Raw genomic sequence first — 25981 nt, 5'->3', positions numbered from 1 at the left:
ATGATAAACCACAAATTTCTTTAAGAACTCCTTTAAGTGGGTGTGATGTTCATCTTTCCCAGCAGAGGGCGCTAAAGGGACATCGCAAGAACAAGAGGCGTCCGGCAGTTCCTAGCACAGGCAGGACAGGCAGGTGGGTGCCAGCCAGGTAGGGGCTGAGCTGCCCAAGCCTCAGGACCCTGAAGCCTCGACCTGGTGGTCACGTGTCCTCGACGCTCTGGAAAACCTTTCCTCCCTTTTCCCTCCACCTGGCAGAGCATTTCACACTCCGAAGGCCCCTGCCCCCTGGCATCCAAACTCCCAAGGCTCGACCACGCTGCCTGGCGCTGATTATCTGCTCTCACCTCCGTTCTGGGAGCTGCCCAGTGGGTCCCTGAAACACCACTCCAGTCAACTTCTTTGCTATTGGTGGTGACAGCACAGTTTATCCAAGACGTCTGCACTCTTCCAAATGTGTCTGTCCTTCCTTGGATATTCTTGACCCTCAGCCCTAAGGAGCCAGACAGAATTTCTTCATATCTTATAGTCACTCTTTTATTGGAGTTAAGAATTTGTATATTAAACTCCCCTGTTTAACCTACAATGTGTTTTCTCTTTCAAGGAGACCCAGACTGCCACAGACCCTACGATGTGGTTTGGGAGACCAAACTCCACTCCTTATACCACGTTTCTGACGGCAATGTGTAGCTGGCTCACTATTTGGAAACACCCACTTTAGGAATGCTGAGAAACGGGCTGATGGAATAACTTCCACAGAACAACAGAGATATGCCATATCCAAAACCAGAACTGAGGGGACTAAAAAATTCCCTTTGCTCCACTGCTGAGTAAACAGTAACGAATGAGGTATAGACCTCAGAGGGGAGAGAGTGGGGTGGAAGGAAAGAGATTAACCAGAGAACTTATATGCGTATATGCACAGCCTATGGACACAAACAATAGTGTGGTGGAGGCCTGGGGTGGGGCGGGGGCTGGGTGGAGGGAAGCAGAAAAGGGGGGTGAGGGACATCTGTCATACTGTCAACAATAAAATTTAAAAAAGAATGAGTTACAGATACAGAGCGAACCATGTTCTGTGGAAGGCAAAACACAGAGATGAAAGGACATATCCAAAAATGTAATTGAGCTTTGAGTCCAAGTCACTATATTCCTTTCACTACATCCCAAATATTGAGGATGCACCTTCACGCTATGTGAGCATGTTTATTAACATGTCATACATTCTTAGAGAGCGCTCAGGGCCTGTTTCTTTTCTAGGCATCCTGTCATCATTGTTTCAGAGACTTGATGTTTCACTCTGAAAAGTTACCAGCTCAAAAGTTAAACCGACCTTTCTCACTCCCCTGCCCTCCCCCCCCCACACACAGTTTTTGTGCATCTGAGTTCTGAGTTGCATTTACTCCTACATCCAATTTCTCTTTTTTCTCCTCTTATTTGCAAATACCACTATTGCTTTTAAAAATCAGTTTATAATTTACTGAATTCAAAAACGTCTTGGATCAGACTGACGAATTTCAGAAGGAAGGAGGGACGTGGGCGGGGGGGAGATTAACCAAAAAGTTTAAATGCGTATGTGCATAACCCAAGTGATAGGGGCCTTATAATGTCCAAAGATTGAGCACCTGAATTAAACTGAAATATAATTATATTACTTATAAATTATATAACACATACACTCATGTGAGCAGGGGTTTAAGTTTCTTTTTCCTTAAGTTTCCTTTTCCTAGGCCTTTGTGCCCATACACTCTCCTTGACCCCGGATGAAGCAATTAAGGAGGTGAAGCGGTGAACAATGTATCCGTGAACAAGCATGGTCAGGCCAGCCCAACCAGGAGTCAAGACAGCTTATTGAGACATCGCCAGAACAATAGCTGATGCCTAGGGACATCAGGGGCTGCACAATAGCTTCATTCTGTTCCCAGCCTCAGTTTACCCCATTTCTCTATATAACCCTATCCTTCAGGCCATTCCTTCAGGCAGGTTTTGGATGCTCGTATGCTCCCTGTCTTCTTGGTTGGCCGGCCTTCTCAATAAACACCTTGTATGATTCAATCCTCCCTCTGTTGAACTGGATACAGCGACAGGCAGCCTGAACCCCACTGGGGTTTCCTGGTAACACAAGGGCACAAGCAGTGGTGTGGGGAGGAACTGGGGACAGGAGTGGCGCAGGGTGGAATGGGTCAATGGGGAGAAAAAGGGACATCTGTAATATTTTGAAGAGTAAAAAAAAAAGTCTTAATTATTGGTCCTGCAGCCTCCTTACTCTGTATCTCTAGAGCAATCATCTGAGGGTGTTGTTTTTTTCCCTATTTGTCACATCACAGGCCTTAGATTAGAATTTACAACCCCAAACCTATAAGTCCCAAGCTACGAGGAGAGAACCTAAGGTTAAATTAGCTTTTGACAGATGAAATAACATCCTGTTGCAAATACCTTTAAATCAAATTTGTCATGCTCCAGGGGGCTCGTTTCTTTCAAAAGTGCGAAACTCAAAAGGCCAAGAAGTCAAAGTCGAAAGTGTGATCATTTTTTTAATGTTTTTATTAATTTTTTAGAGAGAGAGGAAAGGAGAGGTAGATAGAGAGATAGAAACATTGATGAGAAAGAAATACCATTGATTGGCTGCCTCCTGCATGCCCCCTACTGGGGATCGAGCCCACAACCCAGGCATGTGCCCTGACCAGGAATCAAACCAGTAACCTCTTTGTTCCAAAGGTGTGATCTTGAGTGTGAAATATCTAACTGCGTAATTACTACATTAAATATTTGTACATCTCAAAGCAAATGAAATTTCCCTAATAATCCACTGGTGGTCACAAACTAATATGTATCTCAGTAATCTCCTAACAGGAACGGGACCAATATAAATTTGAACCATACTAGTCCAGTTATTGTCTGCTTTTCTTATATGTTAAAGAACACATCAGAAAAAAACATTTTCAGTATTATAAGAGAAAAAATAAGAGTTCATTAGAAAACACAAGTTTAGTCAAACCCTGGAAAACACTATCAACTGAAAAATACTTGAATGCATTTTCAGTAAGACTGATGATGTTACAAACTGAAATCAAGTTACCTGAAAGGCGCCAGATGTAGAAATTGAAAAACCTATTGCTAAGAATGTCAAAAAGTGAAAAATAATATTAAATAAAGTGGATCATGCATTATTCCTATGTTAATATATTTATCATCAATCACCGGTTTCCTATCAACTGCAAGTCTCCTGTTCTTTCTACATTCTCTACAATTCTGATTTTTTTTTTGAAACTTTACTGTTGTAAAAATTTCCACATAGCCTGTGGGTACTCTATTTTGAAGAAGTTTCTACCCATTCACTATATTCTCTTTGGTATAGTCATGTAATCTTTCTCCCACAGAGCCTATTTCCTTACAACATTTTAAAGCAATGGCTTGGCATTCTTTCCAACTATCTTCTAAACTGCTCTTAAACCAGCCCCTGCCTCCACTGCTATTTCCATGATCCTGATACAGGCTCTCTTCATCTTTACTGGAATGAGTCCAGTAAATTCCAAACTTGTCTTTCTGCTTCTCCTCTCATCTATTTTTCAATATTACCTCTACAGGTATCTTTATAAAACACATCTGATCGTGTCAAGTTCCTGTCAAAATGTGTAAACTAAATATATTAAAATGAATGTGTTAATATTTCCATGTACCAGCAACAAACAATTGATATGTGTAAGCAGAACTTCACAGGCTCATTCTGAGATTTTCATGGGAAATGGAAAAGACCAGGAATAACATGGCTTTTTCTGAGGATGTGAAGACATGCTCTACCCGCGATCAGGACTCTTTATAAAGCCATGGTAATTAAGAGAATGTGGCATCAGTGCACAGATAGACAAGTCAACCAACGAGACAGAATAAAGAGACGGTGCTATGCCACCTTAGTTACAGGAGAAAGTATGCTCCTTTCAGTAACGTTCTGGAACAAGTACATATGAAAAATGATGAAATTGCACCTTTAACATATACACAAAAAAGAATCAACACATTTAATGTGGAAAACAATGCTATAAATATTTGAGGAGCTGATATAGAAGACTATCTTTGTGGCTTCAGGATACAAAAGGTTTTCTCTTTTCTTTCTTTTTTAAAATATATCTTTATTGATTTCAGAGAGGAAAGGAGAGGGGGAGAGAGAGATAGAAACATCAATGATGAGAGAGTCATTGATCGAGCCCACAACCCAGGCATGTGCCCTGACCAGGAATCAAACCCCGATCGCCTGGATTCTAGGTCGACACTCAACCGCTGAGCCACGCCCGGCCGGGCAGGAAAGGTTTTCTTAAATAAGACATAAAAATCAACCAGAAAAGGAGAAATTTGATATATCTCTGTGTATTAAAATTAAGAATTAATAACCCATCAAAAGACACATATTAATAAAGTAAAAAAAAAATAACAAGAGTGGGAAAAGCTATTGTAACATATAAAACTAGATAAACATTTATATCCAAAACATGTTTAAAAAAGAAAAATTTAAAAAGCGGGTTTTTTTTGTTTGGTTTGTTTTTTGTTTTTTGTGGGTTTTTTAAGTTTTATTATTGTTTAAAATATTACAGATGTCCTTTTTTCTCCCCAATGACCCGTTCCACCCCATTCCTTCCCCCTCCCCAGTCCCTCTCCCCACCATTGTCCATGTCCTTGGGTTGTGCATATATGCATATAAATTCTTTGGTTACTCTCTCCCCCTCCACCCACCTGCCCTCCTCCATCCCTCTGACATTCATCAGTCTCATCTATGCTTCCATGTCATTGAATCTATTCTGTTCATCAGTTTATTAAGTTCTTTAGATTCCACATATAAGCGAGATCATGTGATATTTGCCTTTCGCTGCCTGGCTTATTTCACTTAGCATAATATTCTCCAGGTCCATCCATACTGTCCCAAAGGGTACGAGACTCTTCTTCTTTACAGCTGCATAGTATTCCATGGTGTAAATGTGCCACAGCTTTTTTATCCACTCATCTACTGATGGGCACTTGGGCTGTTTCCAGATATTAGCTATTGTAAACTGTGCTGCTATGAACATCGGGGTACATATATTCTGATAAATGTTTCAGAATTCTTAGGATACATTCCTAGGAGTGGAATCACTGGGTCGAACGGCAGCTCCATTTTTAATTTTTTGAGGAACCTCCATACTGTTTTCCATAGTAGTTGCACCAGTCTGCATTCCCACCAACAGTGTACCAGGGCTCCCCTTTCTCCACACCCTCGCCAGCACATGTTGTTTGTTGATTTGTTGATGGAGCCATTCTGACAGGTGTGAAGTGACACCTCACTGTGGTTTTAATTCGCATCTCTCTGATGATTAGCGACCTTGAGCATTTTCTCATGTGTCTCTTGACCATCCGTATGTCCTCTTTGGAAAACTGTCTATTTAAGTCCTTTGCCCATTTCTTAATTGGGTTGTTTGTCTTTCTCTTGCTGAGTGCTATGAGTTCTTTGTATACTTTGCAAATTAGCCCCTTATCAGATTCATCCTTGGCAAATATGTTTTCCCAGACGGTGGGGTTCCTTTGTATTTTGAGGCTGTTTTCTTTTGCTGTGCAGAAGCTTTTTAGTTTGATGTAGTCCCATATGTTTATTTTTTCCTTTGTTTCTCTTGCCCTAGGAGATGTATCAGTGAAAAGTCCACTACGTGGGATGTCTGTGACTTTACTGCCTATGTTTTCTTCCAGGATTTTTATGGTTTCGTGACTTACATTTAAGTCTTTTATCCATTTTGAGTTTATTTTTGTGTATGGTGAAAGTTGGTGGTCTAGTTTCATTCTTTTGCATGTATCTGTCCAATTTTCCCAGCACCACTTATTGAAGAGACTGTCCTTACTCCATTGGATACTCTTGCCTCCTTTGTCAAATATTAACTGACCATAGTTGCGTGGGTCTATTTCTGGGGTCTCTGTTCTGTTCCACTGATCTATAAGCCTGTTGTTGTACCAATACCAGGCCGTTTTTATTACAGTGGCTTTGTAATATAGTTTGAAGTCTGGTAATGTGATCCCTCCCACTCCGTTCTTTTTTCTCAAGATGGCTGCAGCTATTCGGGGTCTTTTTTGGTTCCATATAAATTTTCGAAATGTTTGTTCTAGGTCTGTGAAATATGCTGTTGGTATTTTCATAGGAATTGCATTAAATTTATAAATTTAAAAAGTGTTTTTTAAATGACACATACAATAGAAAGAAAAGTACAGAAGTCTTGAATAGGTACTTTATTTTTTAAAAATCCAATAGCTAAAAAATACATTAAAAATTTCTCAGCCTCACTAATAATCATAAAATGCAAATTAAAGCCATAAGGCAATTCTACTACACACCCACCAGATCGGCAAAAATTAGAAATCTGACAATATCAAGTGCTGATAAGGATATGGAGCATTGGGAACACTGACACGGCTTATAGTAGGTAAAATGGTCATGCTGCTTTAGAAAGTAGCCTGGCTTCTTCTATTCAATTTGAAGATACAGTTACTTTATGACCCAAAAAGGACGCTCCCTGGAGAAACTTGTGTGTATATATAAGAGAAGACATGTGCAAGAACAGTACCGCAAAGTGGCTTGTGTGATCTAAAAGTTGGAAACTATGGATGTGTCTACCAACAAGATGTTGCCTAGTATATGCATACAATGGAAAACCATCTGTCAAAGAATAGGAATAAACTACCCCTACACAAAGCAGGTAATGGCATTAAGCAAAAGATGCAAAAGAATATATACAGAATGACTTCATTTACATAAAATTCAAAGCAAGTAAAACTAAACTGTGGTGTTTAGGGATATACATATAGGTGGTTAAACTCTATTAAGCCAGGTCAGGTTGTGGTTAACATTAGGTGTGAGAGGGAAGGGTGTGAGTGGGAAGGACTTTCTGGTGTTCGGGCAAGGCTCCACCTCTGACTAGATGGTGGTTGTTGCACGGGTGTTTGCTGTATACTTTTTCAATAAACAATACCTTTAGGTTTTGTGCACTTTTCTCTTTATGGGCTATATTTCACAACATAAGCAGATTGAAAAAATATATTTTTTACTAGACAAATGTAAATCAAAATACACAAACTTATTCCTTATAGACCAAGTTGGGTCAATTATTGTTTTTAGCTGAGGAGACATTTGCCCCCATTTTGAATAATTCTTATTTACTGATTGTGTAATCCTTTCATTGTCATATACTCACAGGCTAGAAATGTTTTTCCATATCTCTAAATTTGGCTTTCAAAATTTTTCATTATGGATTCTCTGACTATTCCCTTGGGAATGATACACAGGTAGAAACCAAATACACTGAGTGTGTATACATAACTGGGAAAAGTTTAATTTAAGGGAAAGCAACAATTGACAATATCTCTGATTATAGTGTGAAGCCCTGGCAAGTGCAGGCTGCTGCTCTGCCAGAGCTTCCGAGCGAGCACGGTGCTGTCACTCCAGCCATTGTCAGCTCAGGACATTCAGACTGCCACTCCTGTTTTTTCTTGTTGCTTTCAATTCTCTCTACACAGCTGATATATCAACTTTTTTAATTAAAGAAGAAAATGAAACATCTTATTTGGCAGATTTTTAATATTTGACTATTCTATTGCTGCTGCTATTGCTACCTTATAATTGTACAGTTTATTATCTGTTCATTTGTTCGGTGAATGAACAACACAGTTTCTGATCAGACACAAGGCACTGTGAGTGGGCACTGCTCTTCAGAGGCCTTGCCCATCACAGGCACAGGCCCTTCCTTACTTAATGTGTTCTTTCCAACAATGCTATGGGGTAGGCAGTGGATATGTTTTAATTTACTGCTTTTTTAAATTGGATGTTGTATCAGTGATATTTTGCTATAAACAACCTACCCTAAAACTCCATGGCTTAAAGAAACAACCATTTACTTTGCTCCAATTCTGTGATTTAGCTAGGCATGTTTGAACTAGCTCACCTAATTTTAGCTGGACTCTCTGGTAAGTCAGCTAGCAGCCAGCTGACCTAGGACAGCCTCACTCATATGTCTGGCCAAAATGACAGGGAGACGGGACCACACATATTTCATCATCCCAGGCTATCCCAGGGTTCTTCACATGGTAGGCACAGAGTTCAAGAAAAAGGGCAAGCCAAATGTGCTGCACATGTCACATTTGCTAATTAATATTCATTGGTTCAAAGAAAATCACATGGTCAGTCAAACCCAGAACCAGGTGGGAAGGTATGAAAAACTGTGTGAATGCAAATGATGACTCATCTCTATCTCTGCAATCACTGCAGACTTAGAGTGCCTCTCCCCAGGTCACACAGTGAGCATGTGGCATTGTAACCACAGCTCATGGCTCCTCCCTTCCAGTTCAATATTCTTTCCCCCAGGGCAAATAAACAGGGAAGAGGAGAAGCTAATGGAGGTGGCAAATGGGGAGGGTGTTCAGGAGGAGATGATTAGGGAGTCATGCAGGACTTAAAGTGGTTATAGTGGTGAAATTAACTGGAAAATTGACATGTTTCCTTTGTTTTATGCAATGCTAATCAATTTTCAAATATTCAAGTCAACACCACAAATGTAAAGACGAACATTAATTTGTTCATCCCATCCTTTTATATCTTTTCACCTCTTTTCTATCTTCCCAGGATCACCATCTCAGTACAGCTTTCCAGAGGTCAGGCTAGAATCCTTAATTTCCCTTGCAAGTGCACACAATATTAAACTGGGTCTCACAAAGTGGATGTCCATTAAATCTGGTTGAATAAATGATTGGTAGCATAAAAAAACACATTAAAATACCAAAATAGCACTGGCTAGTGTGGCTCAGTTGGTTTCACATTGTCCCATGTACCAGGAAGTTGCCAGTTCAATTCCAGGTAAGGGCACATGCCTGGGTTGTGGGCTCGAACCCCGGTGCAGGGTGTAGAAGGTAGCCGATAGATGTTGCACCCTCACATCGATGTTTCTCTCTCTCTCTCCCTCTCTCTAAAAATCATTTTTAAAAATCTTTTTTAAAAAACTCAAACTATTGCCCCTGGAAATATTTTTGTCAGTAGCACTGTTAATGTTGCAAAGAGTGTTCGCACGGTCTTGGCCTGCCAGGGAGGGAACTTCAGTGTTCCATTAGTCTCATTTCTTATTCAGAACATCACAGCTTAGTACACACGTTTGGGGAAGCCAATGAGCATAAACTGTTGGGGGAGCCATGGAGCCAGGCCCGCCTGGTATGGCTCACCCTCCTATACTGACAACCTAGGCATTCCCGGGTATGTTGTTAACACTCAGACTCAGTGTCCTCTTTATGTAAAATGATTATCGCAGTGCCCATCTCAAAGGACATGTGAGGGACTGAATAGGATGGGTCTGTATGCAGCATGCTGAGCACAGCATGGCTCATTGTGAATACTCTTTAAGTGACCATCTCTACTATTATTGATAATATTATCACTGTAAGACAAATAAGGAATGATTGGTTCACAAACTGAGGTTACAGGGGAAACTAGAAGCTCTATCTCTAGGTAATTCCCAGGTTCTCTTTTTTTGTTTTCTAAAGTTCATTAAATCTCATTTACAGCAAACCAGATAAGCCACTTTCTGATATCCTCTGATGTACTAATGAGCTTGCCCAGGCCTTGTTCACATCACCTGCAGCTCCCTTGCCCTATCCAGAGGACAGATGTTATTGACCGACCTTCACTCCCACCAGGAAGCTGCACTTTCTTCCTAGAGTTGCTGGCTGCCTTTCTGCATGTGCTGAAAAGCACCACAGGGATGAAAAACTCAGGCTGATAAAGATGCAGCCTAGCCCTTTTTTTTTTATAAGTCATCTTTCTGAATAAAGATTAGAGATTTCAGTGCTAATATCTTTCTTGTTTTTATTCAGATATAAAGAAGAGAAGGCAAACTCTTTGTAAGAGACAAGTCTTTGGGTCCCCATTGTTTCATAAACAAAAATATGCCTGTGCTAGGGGGATAATATCTTGTTGAAACAATAAATGGGCCCTAAAGACCTCAAAGTGCTTTGAGGAAATTGCTATTAGTTTTCCCAATCACCCTTTAGCAACAAAACCTTCAAATTCACAGAATTAAAGTGAGATCTCTAGAGTCAGGTGGCAATTGTATAGTAGAGAGATCCCAGCGGTCTACTTTCTGAAAATATTTTGGTTATTTTCATCAAGTGTTATTTTGAAAAATGAATATCAACAGTTCTAAAACTTTGTTAAGTTATTCTGAAGAAAAGTTTTCAAAGAGTCTAGGCAAGTGTGAATTTCTTTTCAAGGTTATTTGAAAAACTGACTGAAATGGATAATAGGGGGGAAATGTGGAAAAAATAAAGCAGAATATTAAAAAAAAAAAAAAGTCTGGTGGAGCTATCTGTGTCCTCCTAACACACAAGCAATAGGTATGACTTCATTTAGAGACATGGATTCAAAAGATCTTCTATGTAAAATTATTTGGAGTATGCCAAAAAGTCTATTTAATAATTAAAAATTATTTGCTCAATAATTTCTACTATGACTTTCCTCCATTTAGATTAATTCACCAACTGATAATAAAGACTCTGGCAGGAGTAACACAATAAGCCACTGTTAGTGTTACATATTTTAGTGTAAATTAATTCATCCACAGAGAACTAAACAGACTAGATTTTGTATGTGTCAAAGGGTAAGGATGCAGGGACTCAAAGCATATCTGATGGAATGTCACCATGGAGGGTCCTGAGCAAGCAAGGGACAGTCAGAAGGCAAGGACACGTGAGAGGTTAAATGACAGAAAACTCAGTTTGTAGTTAAGCAAATTTCTCTAAGTCTTAACTTTCTCCTTGTAAAACAGAAATAATTCTATCTTACTTATCTCACAGAGTCGCTGTGAAAATTAAATTCAACAATATCCTTGAATCACCCTAAGGTTTCATTCAAACACAAAAAATTAAGAAACGGGTCTTAGAGATAAGTGACAGAGGGTCACAAGGACAGAAAACATGCATTAAAATGGGATAGGAGTGATGATATCAATAAACGAACACATAGATAGATTATATAACAAGTGTCAGCTACTAAGTTTTGCTTGAAATTACTCCTGGAAAACAGCGTAGATGTTTTATTCAAGAACATAAAATAAGAATAAAAATAAGACAAGCTGCTGCATTAAACAAAGATTTTCTAACTTATTTCTAGAGAACCCTGGAGACACAAAAATCAGTCTTATATATAAGAAGTGTCAGTTACTAAGTTTTGCTTGAAATTACTCCTAGAAAACAGTGTAGATATTTTATTCAAGGACATAAAATAAGAATGAAAAATAAGACAAGCTGCTGGATCAAACAAAGATTTTCTAACTTATTTCTAGAGAACCCTGGAGACACGAAAGTCAGTCTCTTTCCTTGATCTCTCCTTGAAGAAAAGGCAGTTGCTAAAAAGAGTGTGCTAGATTTTCAAGCCCTAACATGCACAGATGCCCATGAGATAGAAAATGACAAAAAAAAAAAAAAAAGCAAGCTGCTGGACCATGTTCTTAGATAGATTCTACTATTTATATATATGTTTGTAAATGCAGATAAAATGTTCTAGAAAACATACTAAACTATTAATAGTGTTACCTCAAGGGAGAACAGTGAGGCTGGGGGAAGTTGGGAAGCAGGACTTTCTTTACATTTTCATATTTGAGAAATTTCCAATAGTACTCTTTATGATTTCAAAATTTTACTATAAAAATATTATGATGGACATTTTCATAGTTTCTTACCATGGGGGATGGAGGTCAGCTGAACCTTGAAGACTAAGGAGTCAGTCAAATGGCATAACAGAGGAACGGTATTTATGGCAAACAGCTAGCATGTGCAAAGGCACCAGGACCAGAAGGAGGGGAGGTATCTGATATGTATAGTGGTTTGGTAAAAGCAAATCTTAGGTAGATATGGGAGAGGAGTGGAAGGCTGTGGTAGAAGGCTGATCATATGGCTTGTGTGGGATGTTAAGAATTTTGAACCTTATTTTGAACCACCAGGAAGCCACTGATGGATCTGGGGCATGGGCATAGTAGAGTGCTCACATTTGTGTTTCAGGGAGATGTCATTGGAAGCGGTGCAGAGAATGGATAGAACAAAAGAAGGAAAGGCAATTAGCAAGCAATGAGCATGATAAGGAAAATATTGTTGGAAGCCTGAACTAAAACCATGGAGACCAAGCAATTAGGTTATTGGTTATTGGAAACTAAAGTTTAGGAGGGAGTTAGATATGACTTTAAGAATCATCTGAGTAATTAGTGTAAACCATCATTTCCCAATTTCATTATTCATGTTCTCCATCACACCCTAAGAAAAACTCGTATTATTATTTACTCATTAATTTTTTATTGACTCATATTAAGCCTCATCTTACGCAGTGAACTCATAGGTTTTATGGAGTGTGTTTTTCTAGTACACCTTAATATAAGCACATAATAATTAAAATAGTATCCTTTTTGTATAGCATCTAAATCTGCTCAAATACCTCCTATGGAAACCATACCATGCTTTAGAAAACACAGACCCAGTTGCTTCTAATTCTAAAATTCTATGCATCTATAATATTTAATAAAAATTTTCTTTTGAAAATTGAGCCCCTTAAAAAGTTGCAAGTAATTTACCCAAGTATGGTCTCCTGATCTACGTAACTCAGAAATACAAATTCTTGGGCCCTACCGAATCAGAAACTCTGGAGGTGGTAAACGGCAATCTGTTTCAGAAAACCTTCCATGTGAATCTGAGATTTCTACCCTAAAGTGTGAGAACCATGGCTTTGGATCATCCGCAGTAAGGTTTCTCCAGCAAAGAGACTGAGGCACATAGGGGACTCCAGGTGAGATCATTTCCAAGTCGGTGTTCTTATTTCTGTCACTCTTTTTCATTATCGAGATTCCTACCATGCATCTCAGAACTTATGCTCAGCTCACTGACAGCCATTAAGTAAATCAAGGATTAAAGATACACGTGTGGTTTTCTAGATCTCTACTGCACTGTTTCCCAAACTCCATACATTCTCATGACCACAGTTACTATCTTCATGATTCTGCTCCATCTGTGTATCACATAGACTATTATTTACTTAAAGTTTTTCTTTAAATAAATTTCCTTTTTTACTTTAATAAATTAATTTAAAAGAAAATTTTATATTACTACCATCACCAGAAAGTCAGTATCACTTGCCATGAGTACAAGTTAACTACGAAAATAACTACGATGTTGTTAGAGTCTATCTTTGCTTATCCAAAGTTCTACTTTTGAAAACAGCATTCTCTATTACCAAGAGTGATTAGACTATTTAGAGAGGTGCTCACATTTCATGCCTAACTAGATGTAATCTGGATTTTTAAAAAGCATTGCCGTGGACGTGACATTTTCATCCTGTGATTCAGTATTAACTCACTGTGTGAGTGTGAAGCCCTAAAATCACGCCATTCCAGCAGTGGCTCATACTCCATGCTTTGGGCTTACACCGTATGTATAGGATACATAAACTTTGAGAACATACAGATCTAGACCAGAAAAGGCCTAAAAATAAAGCACTCATATTTAAGAGATGAACAGAAAAAGAAGAGCAAACAGTGGCGGCTGGAACCCCACACAGCCTGAACTGGGACAGAGGACCTAAAGAGGCAGGAGAAGCTAGACACAGAATTGCCACTGAACCCAAGGGAGAAGCAAGTTAGGACAAAAAAGCACCAGCAAGAATGAGGGACTAAGCACAAAGATCTGCCTTGCAACCAACCCTTAATCCTAAGCAATGCCATAACTTTATTTTTTAAAAGTCCGTGTTTCTTATAAAAGTACCACCAATGGAACAGGAGTTTTAAGAAATTCCTGAAAGAAATCAGATGGCACCAAATGCACAGAGAAATAAAACCCTACCCCATGTGCACTGAAAGAGGCCAACAGGTTTGACAAGGATTAACAGGTTCACCGAGGTTTTACAGGATTCGTTCTAAGTAGGAAGCATTACAGATACACCCCTTTGTTCATCTACAATATAATAAAAGTTCTATAATAAATAAACATTATTTTGTTATATCAAAGAATATTTTTAAATTAAATGACTATATTAATTACCTATTGCTGAGTATCAAATTACCTCAATTATATAGCATGTTTAAACAACACACTGTAGGTCAGAAACTGTGACGTAATAAATGTAGGTCATGGCTTAGCTGGGTCCTCTGCTTCACAGTCCCTCACGAAGCTGCAATGAAGGTTCTGGCCCCAGGATCTGCAGTCTCACCTGCAGGGTGAACTGGGTACCACCTGCTTCCATGACCACTCAATGGATGGGTGAGTGTTGGCAGCATTCAGTTTCTCACTGGCTGTTGGACTGAGAGCATCAGTTCCTCACTTGTTCTTGCCTGGAGGCAGCCCTCAGTTCCCTGCCTAGGGGCCTTTCCAACAGAGCATCTTGTTTTATCCAAATGCACAAGCCAAGAGAGCAATAGAGTCTGCTAGCAAGAAAAAAATCCCACTGTTTCACAATCTAATCATTGAAGTGACATTCCCTCGATGTTACTATGATTAGCACCAGGCAGGGATCATTGGCCATCATTGTAGAGACTGCCTTAATCCCAAGGAGTCCTACTTACCCAAATAATTACATTTAGCTCTAGATAGACACTAACACTATGTTCAAGCTTTTCCTTTTACAGATAGGGAAACTGAGACATAGGATGATTCTGTGACTCACTCAAGTCTAGCCTAGAGTGACAACCAAGGTCCCTGAGCCCCACTTTAATATTTTTTACCCCATCCTGCAGCTGCTTCTAACACGCAACCCAAATCCCACATCCCAACAGCTCCAGCCCACTGACAGCTCTCTCTCTGAAAGTTCACCAGGAACACAATCCTCTAGGTTACTTACATGGTATTTAATCAAACAGTGACTGAATGGCCATTGAGTGTTCTAGAGTGACTGCCTTACCTCCCCCAAATCTCATCTAAGCAAGAACCATGTCTCATACATCCATCCTTCCCTCCTGCAGAAAATCCTAGGAGCCTCCTACCCACAGAAGGAACTCAGTGAACAGCTTGCTGACTAATGAAACTTAAAAACTGCAAGGAAGCATAAATGTCAGAGGCGGGAAAGTGGTATCATTTGCTTTTGAGAGTCATAGAACATCCTCAAGCTGTCAAATAAAAATTTCCTTAAGTAATTTTTTATGGGATTACATGGGGTCCATGAATTAATAGGAGCAAGTGTCAGCACTGTCCATCCAGTAAAGTTCAACATGAAGATGGAAGCTAATTCCCACCTCTGGGCCTCTGGGCCTGGGCTGGTTAGCATTTCTCCTCCTTGGGTTCTGCGTTTGCATAGGGAAAGCCTTAGCTACTATACATGCATGTAAAAGATATATAAATGACAGATAAATACTTGGACTATGCAGACCAACTATAGTAAACTCTCAACATTTGAGAGGAGGAGAATCACATGTTTTTCATTCCTATTCCAGTGCCCTAACCCACTCACCTTTCCCCAATATGAAATAAAGTAGATTCCTACATAAATTGGAGATTAAAACCAGTCCTTGCAAACTCCTCAGTGAAAACCAATAGCCGTATATTTTGTCCAAGGCAATATGAATTTTTTTATATTATACACTTGCCTCTAAGAGAAAACAAGAAGCTAGGTTTTGGAGATGACTCCAAAAAATGAAAATTGAAAACAGAATGTCTTAAAATGAAAAAATGACTTGTTTCATTTTAAAACATTCTGATAAAATAAAATACAATTTATAGCTTCCTCAAAATTCAAAGCCTAAGGAAATATTCTAACTGGTGTAGTAGGGTAGTTGTACTAAGCACTGGCATAGTGGACAACCCTGAAACAACTGCTTGTTCCTGTCAAGACAGGTGAGTTTAATATGTGGGCAGGTGAACCGAGGGGATGTCAGTGTAACAGTCCATAAGCACTTAATTTTAGCGATGCTGTTGACAAAAAAACACATCAGCGATGTGCCTGAAGTTTTTACAATGCTTCTGCTTTTACAAAAATAGCTCTATTTCACATTTGTCCCCACAATCATATCAAAGGGAGACTGAGATTTTATCAAAGACATGGACTAGTTCTCACATGCCCTGTAAGATCTGAACAGATAAAATTCTTACTCCAATGTCAGTATCTTCATGATATACTAGCCTTCGATTAGCTTTCGGCTGTACAGGGGCCAGACACACCCTTTTTCATCTTGGATGGACACCATGGTTTGAAACATCCCTAAAACTGAATTATTCATTTCAGGAAAGGCTTGAGCCAGAAGACTAGGAAAATATCATCAATGCCAGCCCATCTCTTCCCCCAGAAAGGTTGTCTCTGCCCATCTCGATAGAGTGAAGAACATTCCTGCTTCCCTTACCAGCATCCTTTTGGGTACCTGAGGCAGGGGAGATGGAAAGTGGGAGAAAGTAAACTCTGAGAATTTCTTCACATGAAGGAAAAATCAGTTCTATCAAGATTTCAATACCCCTACCTCAAGAAACACAAACAACCATGCAAAATTTAGCTTAAAAAAAATTCAGATTGATGACCTGGGGGAAAATAGCTCAAACAGACAGATGCTGGGCCATTTTAGTGATCGTTGAGAACATTAGGATTTAACAGCAGTTTATTATCTTCACAACCACAGGTTTGGGCATTAAAACAAAATTATTCCTACTGCCTTATCCATAACATGACAATTGTGAAGACCTCATCAAGACTAAAGAAGAAATGTGTTTAATGAACGTAGCTGTTATGTTCAATGAAATTAACATGGGCCTTGAATTTTAGAAACGTTGAATGAAGCAGCAGGCGATGAAAAGTGATTACCCTAAGTAAGCAGAAAGGGAAAACAGCAGCGCACCCAGTGAGGTGTCCTGGTGGGCAGCCTCAACCTGCCTCCTATGTGAAGTCTGCTGCCCTCCGGAAACAGCAAGAGCTTTGCTTAATTGCCTCTGTAACATCAAACAGTGTTTTTTCCCCTGTTAGTCACCTCAATTCTGCAAACCAAAAAATGACAAAATGAGAATAAAATTCCCTAATGATAATGCCGTGGACTCTTAAGAAGAAAGATGGTATAAAGGCACATTAATCTTTCTTTTTTTTTCAATTACAGTTTACGTTCAATATTATTTTGTATTAGTTTCAGGTGTACAGCATAGTGTTTAGACAATCATATACTTTACAAAGTGGTTCCCTGGTATTTCCAGTACCCCCCGGCACATAGTTATTACATACATAGTTATTAGAATATTACTGACTCTATTCCCTGTGCTGTACTTTATATTCCTATGACCAGACTGTAACTACCAATTTGTACTTCTTAATCCCTTCACCTTTTTCACTCAGCCCCCAACCTCCCTCCCCTCTGGAAACCATCAGTCTGAAGGCCCGTTAGTCTTGAATGAAATATGTGAGTTGGGGAGTGGGCCTCTAACTCAGAGTACAAGTTCCTCAAAGTCAGGCACTGGGCTGTATGCTGCCTGGTGGTTCTGGCCGCCTTGGGGACAGAGACTCAGACCATGGGAGGGGCTTGGTGGCACACATATGCTCTGCTCACCTGGTGTGAGGTCCATGGAGGGTCATGCAGATGGGCTCCCCTGCTTCCTATTTCACCTCATCTGTGCAGTCATTGAAACCTCCCTCTCAGGACCACAACAGAAGCAAAATATCAGGGGGGAAAGGATCTCTGGGTAAATCTCCAAGACAAATAAAGAGGTGTGGCCATTAAACAGAAAGGATATACATTTCGTTCCGGTACCTGACCTTTTCACATGGTTAATACATGAAAATAGCCCTAGAAACATATTCTCTCTCTTTTTTTTCCCCCTGAGAAGATAACTAAAATTTTCTAGATCTTGAATATGTTGGCCATTGTGCTAAGTGCTTTCACATTTGATGTGTTATCTAATGTAATCCTCATAACCCTGTACAGTAGGTTTCATTCTAATTTTACAAGTGAAAAACGGAGCCTCAGAGAAGAGCAAAGAATAAAAAGCTAATGATAATTTCTTGAGTTAGCGTATGAATAAGGCTTATTATCACCATCTATAAAAACAGCTATTCCAAATACAAATAAAATGAAGATTTGGGGGGTAGAGGAGGGATAACTGGTGATGGATGGAAACTTGACTTGGGGTGGTAAACACACAAAACAGTGTACAGATGATGTGTTGTGGAATTGTGCACCTGAAACCTGTATAATCTTGTTAACCATTATCACCCTAATAAATTCAATAAAAAGGAAAATAAATAAAAATAAATTTATTTTTTTTTACAAGATCATGACTAAAAGAAAGTGCCTCTTCTCGGCAGCTGGCTGCTGGCTCAGAGGTGAGCCTGTTGCAGTTCCCGCATGAACTGATGGCAGCTTCTAGACCCTCATTCCCTGGATCTCCCTATAATTCACAGTGGCAAAAGCTCCACGCCTGTGTTAAACTATCTGGGTTTGGATCCTAACTGTATATTTGGGTTGAGTCCTGGCAATAAATTTACTGGCAGTATACCCTTAGGCAAATTACTCAGCTTTGGAGTTTGCAGTAGGCTACTGAAAGGGGTGAGGATAGGATGGTATCACGTGGGACAGTTTGGGTACAGCCTGACATCATTCGACAACATGACCAGTGACCAACATGTACACAGCCGCCATGGAAAAGCCCCTCGGAAACAAGAAAAGCCCCTCGGAAACAAGAAAAGCCATGCCACATCCCTCACGCAGGCAGCAAGCAGATTAACTCAGCAGTCATCGGTCTTCGGGGCATTGCTTTGGTTTCCAGCCTTGGCCAAGCCTGTCTGAAGTTTCCTGAAACTGACCCTGTGCTGTTCCCCTGGCTCCCCACCAGGAGCAGGGCAGAGGCGACGCTACTCCAGCATAACCTCATTCTTTGTCTAATTCCACATTTGCTGTTTCCGCGGCGTCAACTCTTCCCACGTGCATCAGGACTTCCCTTTTTAATCTCAGTGCCCCATAGGGGGAAATACGTGGGGGGTGGGGCTCAACAGATAATGTCTCAAGATATAATCTCAGCTCAGAAGTATATAGAATACAGCGTACCTGGGTTTCCGAATGTGACCCGCTCCGGGAGCCCCTTCGAGCTCTGAAACGTTCCAAAACCGAGGGCTCCCCAGCCGCAGCTGGGCCGCAGGACCCTGCCCTCAGCGGAAGCCGTGGGGCGGGTTCCACTTCCGAGGCGGCTTCCAAAACCCAAGCACTTACTTCCGGTTCACGGCGCTCGTAACCGGAAATGTTTGTCAGCAGAGACAATGGAAAACCCAGGTTCCACTGTATATACTGACAGAACAGACTGAAATGTAAGTATCTGAAGTTCAAGTTATTTCTAATATTACTTATATGAGCAAAAAACCCAAAAGTGCCAAATTCACTCAATCATGATAGCTTTGCTTAGGCCAAACTTACAGTCCCCTTCTTTTTCTCTCTCCTATCGCCTCGCACATTAGCGTGCTTCTGGGATGCTCCCCTGAAATGAGGCTTCGATGTTTGCTCGTGTGATAGTGGAAAGCCCAGCAACTGAGTGATATTTATTGTCAGGACAGGCCTCACTATCGTGCCCCTCCTCCCATTCCCCTTACCACACATACCACCACCACTGCGCCTTGTTTATTCTTAACATTTTTGCCAATGTTTCTTCCATCTCTCATACTTGTATCAAATGACGATGGGAACTCTGTTTTACAAACCAAATTCAAGTAAGATCTAAATTCCAATGCAAGCAATTGCCTCAAATAATGAAAATAAGAGCATCCATATTTGTAATGGAGTGCTGAAATATGTCATAATGCATATTAATAATGCATAATGCATATGTCAGAATAACATGCTATTGTGTTATTGCTGTTGGGAATTACTATACTGCTTACAAAGCACTTTCCGGTGCACTGTTTGGTTAAACAAAATAGCTCAATACCTAAGAAGAAGTGTTCCACTGAAAGGAGGTGCTAGTGCTTTGCATCTGTTAAGGAGAGCTGGCCTTCTCTTATGATGAATGCTCAGGAGAGCAAGCACAGCTGGCCTTTCACCTAGTAAGTGAGCTGCATACCCAGTTTGGAGAAGGCAGACTGCAGGAGGTTTGTAGAATGTGATGGCCAATCCTTTAAATGCAATCATGTCTCTAGGTACCTTCTTGACCTGGCCTAAATAGTCTATTTCTGTGATGTAGTTTAACAAATTGCATCTTAATTTTTTTCAACAACTTTTCCTTTTGAATTTTCACCACTGGAGCTGCCAAAATCATCTGTTTCCTGCTATTGCTAGCCTATGGCACACTGAACATCACTACCTATCCCTCCCCATTTGCCAGCAATGGCAGAAATGTCCATGCTACCAAATTGCCAAGTAATTAGTGAGGGCCAGTAATCATTTAGGTAGCACTCCCTTCAGTAGGCTTCCAGAAAGCAAACCTTGTGAAAACATTCATGGAGTCTTCAAAATCAGAACTACTTAAGTAAGTGATACTAAAATAGAACTACCCAAGAGTCTTTTTGCCACCAGGATATGGTGTCGACATGGCATTAAGGTTCAGGTCAAGCTAATGATTCTAGACAGTAGTTTACATCAGAACCATCATGTGGGTGTTATACTACAACTTGCTAGAGTATAAAAAAATACCTCCATCACCCTGGCTGGGTGACTCAGTTGGGGCTCAGTTGTTCCTTACACCAAAAGGGTACGGGTTCTATTCCTGGTGAGAGCACATAGCTAGGTTGCAGGTTCAAACCCCAGGTTGGGGCTCATACGGGAGGCAGCCAATTGATGATTCTCTCTCTTAAAAATCAATAAAAACATATCTTTGGGTGAGAATTTTAAAAAAAGAAACCTCCACCATTTTCTCTTTATTTATGCACCATCCCCAGGATGAAAGGAGAAAATAACATCACCAATGAGTTAGTTACTGAGTTCAGTACCTCTATAAATACAATCTTACCGAACCCTGGGAGCCCTGTTTACACTAAGAAGATGAGTAAAAGTCAACAGATAGTGCTGTCCCTGGAGAACTCTTTGATAACAAAATAGTGATAGGAATGGTGACTTTGATGCTGCTGAAAAAGATGAAGATCATATAAAGTAGGGTGGCAGCGAAGGAAAAAGCATACCATTCCCCTTCACTAAGCCATGCCCACCACTTCTTTGAAGTCTCAGCTCAAATGCTGTCCCTAAACCCAGGCAACTTAGATTAGTCTTTAACTGCTCCTTGCCTCAGCATTCATGTATTCTATTTCTATTCTACCATTATTGCCAACAATTTCACTTTATAACTTTTCTAAAGTTATTTAGTTCTGCATATGTTGCTTTCCTATCTCTTAGCAAAGAGAAACTGTGACTAGTATTTTTTAATTCTACCAATTAAACCTAGTTGTTCAGAGTGCTATACATCATAGGTGCTGCTTAGTAATTAAATTCAAGTTTGCAAGCATATACATACTGAACACCTATTTAATGTGATAACAACAGGCTGTGGAAAATGCAAAGATGAGTAAAAGATGATCTTACCTTGCAGTCGTGAAACTAACTCTTAGTAGACAAGAAAGACTTGTGAACAATTAATAATACAAGGTAGATGCCTTAATTGCTTAAGCAATTATCTAATGTGTACATGAATGCTTAAAAAAAAAAGTGACACATTTGCTATAGTGATTACAGAAGAAAGCAATTCCTTTACACTAAAAAGACCAGGGGAAACTACATGAATGAGGTGAAGTGTCTCGGGAAGATAAACATGAGAGCAGGGACTACCAGACTGAGCCTGAGCAACTGCATGGGAGCCAAGGGTGCAAGTTACATTCAAAAAATAATGAAAAGTATGATATGGCTGTATACTACCCCTTGGTGAGGAAAATGTGAGACAGGGTTGGAAGTTTAGTGGAAATCATCATGGGAGGTGTTGAAAATCATACCAAATAGTTGTATTTCATTGTGTAGGCCTCCACAGGCAAACCTCATTGTGTTGCATTTCACTTTATTGTACTTTGCAGATATTGCATTTTTTACAAATTGAAGGCAAAAAAATTAGAACCTGCTGAAGGCTCAGATGGTGGTTAGCATTTCTTGGCAATAAAGTATTTTTAAATTAAGGAATATACATTTTTAAGACATAATGCTATTGCACACTTAACAAGCTATAGTATAGTGTAAACTGTAAACTACAGTATAGTATAAAAGGATAGCTTTTATGTGCACTGGGAAACCAAAATATTCATGTGACTCGCTCTATTGCGATATCCATGTTACTGAGGTGGTCTAGAGCTGAGCCTGCAATATCTCCGAGGTATCCTGTATTCCTCAAACTGTTATTCAAGAAATCCTAGTCCTAAGAGATTTTCTGTCATTAAACAGTTGCATGGTCAGAAATTTGAAGGAAATATGCATGCTATGCTCCCTTCTTGAATTTTTTTTTTTTTTTTTGCCCATTGTATTAACCCTTTTGGTTAGTCTTTCAGTGAATCTTGATGCTATAAATATTAGCCAATGCAATGCAAATACAAAAAGATAAAATTAAATCACAATTCTTGCAAAAGATAGAAGACTTCCTGAAGTTGATGTCATTGAGCCACTTAACATCTGAAGATCTGGCAAAGTCAAGACTTTTATAACTCTGATCCCAAACTGAGCAAAATGGCCTCATCCTCAAAAGCAAGATGTGTGTCAATATGAGCAGGAATTCCATGCCCAGGTCCATACTGGTTCATAGTCCATTGACCAGGTTTGTGTGTAATGAAACCTTCCTTCAACCATTTCTCCAAAATGCTATCACAAATGTCAGGAAGACCCCTGGGAAACAGCTTATCTTTATCTACATTGTTATTCCCATAGTGTAATCCATAACCAAAATGCTTTCCTCTTCTGTATTTTAAGGTTTTTTAAAAACTTTGATTGTCTGTATCTTCTGTCCAGTTACTTTCCAAAAGCATTTCATCATCCTCAGAAGAAACAATTTCTTCCACTACTTTGAGGCCTGGAGGGAAGGATTGAAGCCCCAACTCTTTCCATGGTGCTGAGTGGCATAGGATGCTATTTCAGTGCCTTCATGTCTTGGCAAACTATGCCTGGCTTTATCTGTTTCCTTAAGAACTTCTCAGTTTTATCGAGTTTGCAATTACTTTGATGGTTGCTATCCATGGCAACATTAAGCACAGCCATGTTGGAGAATACTCTTGAATATTGTTTTGTTTTTGTTTTTGTTTACTTTTGTTCAAAATATTACAGATGTCCCTTTTTCTCCTCAATAACCCATTCCACCCTATCCCACCCCCCTCCCCAGTCCCTCACCACACTATTGTGCGTGTTCTTGGGCTGTGCATATATGCATATAAATTCTTTGGTTACTCTCTCCCCCTCCACCCACCCGGCCTTGAATATTCTTTATGCACTTCAGTACACTAAAATTTCTGTGAAGTCTTACAGTAAAGAGCACTTTAGTATTTTTAATTCACAGTCTCTCAAGTTCTATAATTCTTTTGATTATTTATTTTTCCATGACATTTATTAACACTTTATAGATCTAATTTTAAAAGGATATGGTTTGTAAAATGCTGCTCTAGGCAAAGAGAGCCAATTATTTTCCTGGATGGAAGGAGTGATGGGGTCTGATCCATGTTTAAGATTGTCCATTTAAAAAAAGAATTTCAAGCAATACAGAATTATTAGTAGGAGCCCTGAAACCAGGCCATCGACAGATCAGGTCCAAAGGGGGAGGTAGTATCAGTTAGATGACTCTTCTTTTTTTCCTCATGGTAAAATATACATAACATAAAATTTACCATTTTTAAGTGTACAGTTCAGTGGCATTAAGTACATTGACATTACTGTGTGACCATCAACACCATCCATCTCCAGAACTTTTCCATCTTTCTAATCTGAGACTCTGTATCTGTTAAACAGTAATCCCTACTCCCCTCTCATCCACCTCAGCCCCCGATAACCACTGATTTACCTTCTATCTCTATGAATCTGACTATTCTAGGCACTTATATAAGTGGAATCATACAATATTTGTCCTTTTATATCTGACATTTCACTTAGTATAGTGTTCTCAGGACAACTCATTTTTAAAAGAGTAGACCCGAGGTCCACTAAAAACAAAACAAAACAAACACACACACAAAAAAACACCTCACACTACAAGAAGCCCTAGTAAGAATTACTAGCAAAAAGACAAGCAATACAAATCTAAATGTGAAGCACTGACTGATATACAGGCATTAAAACCTTCCTCAAGAGGGCAATCCTCTAATATAAAGGCAGAGATGTAAAGAGCTTGACACTGCTTCCCCTTATGTAAGTTCTTGGGAGACTGTGTCATACCCTGTCATATTCTGGAAAATAATCAACATCACCCAAAGCTTTCAAAAGGCTTTGCTTATGTTTAATTATCCAGAGTACGTCAAACATCACAGAAGCCACTGAAGCGGCTGTCCAAGATCTCCCATAAATGAGAGCATAGACTGAGGATCCTGCTTTCATTTGTCCCATCTGGTTACCTTTTATGTCCCGAACAGCAGAACATAGCCTGATGAGCATTCAGATATCAAAGGCAAAACGTGTGACTGTTTTGCTGCCCTGGGAAACTCTCACAGGGAAAGAAAACAGAAAACATAAGTATACTTGTGGTAAGGCAGGAAAGCTGAGAAAAGGGGACAGTATTAAGGCCTATCTTTTTTTATCTTCTCCATGCCTTCTGAAATCATAGTTTTAGACCCAAATCACTGTATAAGTAGGCAATTGTGAGGCTGGTCCCAGTCTCTCACCTTGGTCCTAACACCCTAACTCCCATCTCCTATGTCTCCCCCACTAAACCATCCCTTACATGGCTGCCAAATAATTCCCATATAAAGCATCACCATGGTAGCTTTCCTTCTTTGCTGCAAAATTTCTGATCCTCTAGTAGGTCCCCATTGTCTGACAGTTAAATTCAACATTCACAGTCTTCCATCAGTCAACCTTTTTCTAGGAAGCCAGGTTAAACACCTGGACATCAGCCATGATTTCTCTACTTGTGGCAAACCATTCAGTGTGTGTGATAAACTGCTGTTAGATGTACTTAAATGTGCCGCTTTGGAGAACATAGATGAGTGAGGATAAGGCTTGGAGTCTGCATGCTGAGTTTCACATTCCACTTCCTAACTGTGTGACCCAGAACTAATTGTTTAATTTCTCCGTTCCTCAGTTTCTTCACCAAATAGGGAAATAACAATGTCTATGTGCCTAGATGTGTTGTAGAGATTACATGAGATAATATCGATGAAACACTTAGAATAGTGCTGAACACTGTTAGCAGTGCCTAGTCTGTGATGACTAGTTCAGAGTATCACACACAACACAGCATGGATCACTCAACAATGTCTTCTGGGTGAAAGAATCAGTTGAGATTAAATAATAATATGGGAAAATGAAAGAGTCTTGTGTTCAACACAGGATACCCTATTAAAATTGAAAAATGTCAAACTAAAGTGGTCACTTTTTGCTTTTAATAATAAATTGAGCCAAACAAAAGAAGAAAGATTGGTGGGAAAGGTCAACCATCTATAATGTTCTTTGTTTATTTGCATTCTTATGCAAGCCCTATACAGCCTCTCTGCAAATCCCTGCATCACAGAATTATGAACAGCACCCTGCCAGAGCTCAGTCACTCTGTGTCCTCACCATAGATCAGCCTGGATTTTCCCTGGGACACAATATCCTTCTTAAACTCTTCCAGTGAAAGTGAACAGACCCCTGAGGCATTGACAAATAAAAATGGTTCACATACATTTTAGTGCCCAAGTTTGGCAAGCAATCACCTTTTCTTACCCATCTCTGGTTTTTATAGTTGTTTTTTTGTTGGTTTAGTTTTGTTGTTTTAAGTTCTTTTTATAAATTTATGTCAACCTTCTCCATCATGGTTGCTCTTGTCCATTGACCTCCGGAATCCTCTCTCACCTTCCTGGATTTTCTTATGCAACTTCCTCGTATATTACTCTTGGGCCTTTATTAACATATTTGAAGACACT

This window comes from Miniopterus natalensis, chromosome 4 (assembly GCF_054644295.1).
Source record: "Miniopterus natalensis isolate mMinNat1 chromosome 4, mMinNat1.hap1, whole genome shotgun sequence".
NCBI classification, from domain to species: Eukaryota; Metazoa; Chordata; class Mammalia; order Chiroptera; family Miniopteridae; genus Miniopterus; species Miniopterus natalensis.
Note: the sequence above shows the minus strand (reverse complement) of the source record.